Raw genomic sequence first — 5,403 nt, forward strand, 5'->3', positions numbered from 1 at the left:
CTGATGAGTGGTATAAGAGATATAGTCAAATATTTCAAACAGGATCGGACCCATCTAAATGTGAAGTGTGTTTGAAAGGGTCGAGACTCAGCATTGGGTACATTAAAATTTGTGATTTTTGCAAATAATCTTAAAATTGAAAAGTCTAATACAGTGCTCAAAAAAATTAAAGGAACACTTTTAAATGAGTACAGCATTAAGTCAAGTAAACTCCCGAGATATTTATCCCTGTAAAAACCTGTTCCATCTGCATCTACCTCTTAGCTGACCCAGCCATACACCATTCCAGAATACAATTTAAATGTGTTGCTTTGTGGTCCTAAACATGACCAAAAGACCTATACCGCCACAATTTTTGGGGAGGGTCTGACAATGGGTCCAAGGATTCTATCCCAATACCTAATGGCATTTAGGGTGCCATGTCTAGCCTGTAGAGGTCTCTGTCCCTCCATGGATATGCCTCCCCAGACCACCACTGACCCAACACCAAACCAGTCATGCTGAACGATGTTGCAGGCAGCATAACGTTCTCCACGGCTTCTCCAGACCCTTTCACATCTGTCACATGTGCTAAGGATGAATCTGCCCTGATCTTTTAAAAGCACAGGGTGCTAGTGGCAGACCTGCCAATTCTGGTATTCAATGGCAAATGCCTAAGGCACGGTCCCCATAGGGTTTGCTGTGTAAGGACTTGTTGGGCCTTCTCTAATTACCAGCAGACAGTCACTCCAGCACTTTACTTGTGAAGACAGCGTTACTTGGGCAAATACTCGGCCGCTGCTGGTAGCAACCACTGCTGTAACTCAGAGGAAATCCTGGACAACGCCCTCAAATGTAGCACTGTTCCCATAGGGCTTGCTGTGTCATGACTTGTTGAGTCTCCTCTGATTACCAGCAGACAGTCACTTAGGGTACAATTCACACATTCATCCTTACTCCCAATGGCTCATTACTCAATAAACAGTCCAGGGGTGTTGGTTTTTAGTATTTATTGTGGAACTTGGATGGGAGAATAGAAAAGTGGGATACTTCAAATGGAACTGTAAACAGTTGATAAGGACAACTCTCACTTGACCTCACCAGGTTGCTTGTGAAAGCAGTCACACTGCTTGACCATACTGCCACGTGTGTGGAAAGGGTTACGTCTTCTTTCTTTCTCCAGCAATAGACTTGGTGTAATTATCTCCAGGATACTCTCTAGCATCCCCTTTACTTACATTAATCCACTGACTCTTCTAGCTGCAAGGATGGCCCCCCCTCAGGTCAGGCCCCTTGACACAGATCTGTATGCAGAATCAGAGCCTTCCAGTGTCTCCCTTCCAGTCAGCTTTACAGGACCTCCAAGTTCAGTTCCTCTCTAGCTCTTTAGGCCCTCAGGTCGACTATCCGAGGCCACATGGCAACTTCTACAGAGAGGAGGCAGCCGCCCCCTCCCTCTGAGACTCCACTCTCCAGCTGAAGGACCCTGAATGTGCTGAATGTGCTCCTGGCATTTATACAGCATCTCAGTGTGCACAGAGGCACTTTCCTCTGCCAATCACCAGGGCTGTACTAAATGCCTGAGCACTCATTTGTCAGGTTTCCTCTCACTGTCCAATATACCTCCCTATTGGACCAGTGTGAAACACTTCAGACAAACTGAGTTGCACATAAGCAGATCCTTCTCTCTGGTAGGCAGAGAACAATATATATTTACTTGGCAACCCTTCTGGTAAGCAGAAAGGATCCAAAACTATACTCTCTCTCTTTCTAACACCTACCTAGGAGGGCGCTACATCCACCCCCCCCCCTCCCCACCACCAAACTGAGCCATGTCCTCACTGGCTCTGGGCATCTGCCCCTACAACAATACCTATACAAAATTGTACACTTATCCCACAGTGTCTCACAAACTTGGAAAGGGGAAAAGGGTGATAACATATGTACAGGGCCATGGGGCATACTCCATATGTGGCCAGTGGATACAATAAATTAAGTGAAAGCTTATATATCTCTGCTGTACAATATTTACACATAGGAGTGTACCAGGTGCATTTAGACGAATGCACCCCCCGCCAAACAAAAATCTGTCTGACAGGTAAAGGTTAGACATCCTAACTGACTATGCTACAAGTAACATTTGTACATATATACAAAATGGACAGTGACCGGCCTTTCTAAGGCCTGAAGATCCTCCGCAACCCAAGGAATGGGTGAGCACATACAGTATCTCACAAAAGTGAGTACAACCCTCAAATTTTTTATTATATCTTTTCATGTGACAACACTGAAGAAATTACACTTTGCTACAATGTAAAGTAGTGAGCGTACAGCTTGTATAGCAGTGTACATTTGCTGTCCTTCAAAACAACTCAACACACAGCCAATAATGTCTAAACCGCTGGCAACAAAAGTGAGTACACCCCTAAGTGAAAATGTCCATATTGGGCCCAATTAGCCATTTTTCTTCCCCGATGTCATGTGACTCGTTAGTGTTACAAGGTCCCAGGTGTGAATGGGGAGCAGGTGTGTTAAATTTTGTTTTATCACTCTCACTCTCTCATACTGGTCATTGAAAGTTCAACATGGCACCTCATGGCAAAGAACTCTCTGAGGATCTGAAAAAAAGAATTGTTGCTCTACATAAAGATGGCCTAGGCTATAAAAAGATTGCCAAGACCCTGAAACTGAGCTGCAGCACAGTGACCAAGACCATACAGCGGTTTAACAGGACAGGTTCCACTCAGAACATGCCTCGCCATGGTCGACCAAAGAAGTTGAGTGCACGTGCTCAGTGTCATATCCAGAGGTTGTCTTTGGGGAATAGATGTAATAGGCTACTGCCAGCACTGGTGCAGAGGTTGAAGAGATAGGGGTCAGCCTCTCAGTGCTCAGAACACTGCATCTAATTGGTCTGCATAACTGTTGTCCCAGAAGGAAGCCTCTTCTAAAAATGATGCACAAGAAAGCCCGCAAACAGTTTGCTGAAGACAAGCAGACTAAGGACATGGATTACTGGGAACTATATCCTGTGGTCTGATGAGACCAAGATAAACTTATTTGGTTCAGATGGTGTCAAGCGTGTGTGGCGGCAACCAGATGAGGGGTAGAAAGACAAGTGTGTCTTGTCTACAGTCAAGCATGGCGATGGGAGTATCATGGTCTGGGGCTGCATGAGTTCATTGAGGGAACCATGAATGCCAACATGTACTGTGACATACTGAAGCAGAGTATGATCCCCTCCCTTCAGAGACTGGGCCGTAGGGCAGTATTGCAACATGATAATGACCATAAATGACCCCAAACACACCTCCAAGATGACCACTGCCTTGCTAAAGAAGCTGGCCAAGCATGTCTCTAGACCTAAACACTATTGAGAATCTGTTGGGCATCCTCAAACGCAAGTTAGAGGAGCGCAAGGTCTGTAACATCCATCAGCTCTGTGATGTCATCATGGAGGAGTGGAAGAGGACTCCAGTGGCAACCTGTGAAGCTCTTGTGAACTCCATGCTCAAGAGGGTTAAGGCAGTGCTAGAAAAAAATGGTGGCCACACAAAATATTGACACTTTGTGCCCAATTTGGACATTTCCACTTAGGGATGTACTCACTTTTGTTGCCAGCAGTTTAGACATTAATGGCTGCCTGTTTAGTCGTTTTGAGGGGACAGAAAATTTACACTGTTATACAAGCTGTACACTCACTACTTTACATTGTAGCAAAGTGTCATTTCTTCAGTGTTGTCACATGAAAAGATATAATAAAATATTGACAAAAATGTAAGGGATGTACTCACTTTTGTTAGATACTGTAGCAACGTATGCATCCTACATACTTACAGTGAGACTGTCCTCCCTGTAGAGGCAACCTTCTCACCTGCAGACTCTCTAACTAAAACATTCCCGTAGAGATTTCTGATGCTTCCGGCCCCCTAAGGGCACGCTTGACTCATCGTTCTGTTGTGCACCTGTAATAGACAAAAACAGAACAACTCCTGCCAATCTGACTAACACATTTGCACTGTTTCCATACAGGAACCATTTGACTAGCAACAGGCACAGTACCTCTCAGTTACTAGGGCACTGACTCTTTCATATCCTAGTCAGAGCCACAAATTAGGATGAAGAAATGCGGAGTCCACCCAACTGGTGTTTAGTGTCCTTCTCTCTGTAACACAGAGGCAACACATCTCCTAGCAGCAAGCTACTATTGCTGGAGCCTGTGGGTGTCTGTAAGAACTCTCCAAGGGATCTTTCACTCTGGCATCCCTCTCTCTGAAGAGGCAATGAGTCACTACCCTTCTCTTACAAGGTAGCAACTGGTGCAAAGTTTCCTTCAACATCATTCTGGCCCACTGGTCCAAGGATCTTCGCAAAGTGTCCTATAAACAAAGTATTCTCGCAAAGTGTTCTTTTCTCTGTACTTCATTATCCTGGCCCACTGGTCCAAAGGATCTTCGCAAAGTGTCCTTTAAACAAAGTATCTCCGCAAAGTGTGCTTTCTCAGTGCTTTAGCAACAGTAGTGGCCCTAGGCCAAAATGGGTCTTCACAAAGTGTCCTTTAGCAGGATGTCTCTGTGAACTAGGGGTTTACCCCCTCCAGGTAGCAGCCCCTGGTTTTAACAGGAGACGTTCTTTGTGGCAAAGGTTCTTTCTCCCAGGTGAAGAAGCTGTGGCAGTTTCGCTGATCCACATCTTCTTTTGCAAGGATACAAGGGAAGGGGGATTTGGGAATAGGGCTCCTAGCCCTAACAGCAACTTTAGTATCAAAGAGACTCTTCAGGAATACTAACCCCTTTGTAACTCTTTTCAGCTGAAACAAGAACTCGGCACACCTCAATAGTAGTGATCAGGATGAAGCATGCGGACGATTCCGTATACTGATGGCCAAGGCTTGATCTTTTCCATATGGGCAGTGGACCTCCACTCAGTCAATGTAGATTGACCACACCAGATTCTATTTGGCCTTGATTAATAGGAAGGTGTTCCATAATTGAGGCTTAAACTGGTTCCTATGTGGCTTGGGGACATACATGAAGTCCCAAACGGCTTCTTTACACCAGGCCCCTCTCTTGCGCTCAATTTCCTCCATTATCTCCCGGGCAACATTTGGATAATCGTATCCGTACTCCATGGTCATTTTCCTCTGGACAAGGTGTTGAAAACATGAGAACCTTGGGAGTTTTTGCCTGTCTCCTCTCCAAGGTAGGGGTCTAAAGGGTCTCCACTAATGATGAGCCGAACACCCCCCGGTTCTTCGATTCGCACCAGAACACCGCAAATAGAGGAAAAGTTTATTTGAATAAACGAACCCCATTGAAGTCAATAGGATTCGAACCTCGAAAATCAAATAGCCTCATTTTGAAGACTTAAATGCAAGTCATTGCCCCAAAAAAGTGTATGGGGGTCCGGGTCCTGACCTGGGGA

The sequence above is a fragment of the Pelophylax lessonae genome (genome assembly GCF_965119305.1).
Source record: "Pelophylax lessonae genome assembly, chromosome: 2".
NCBI lineage: Eukaryota > Metazoa > Chordata > Amphibia > Anura > Ranidae > Pelophylax > Pelophylax lessonae.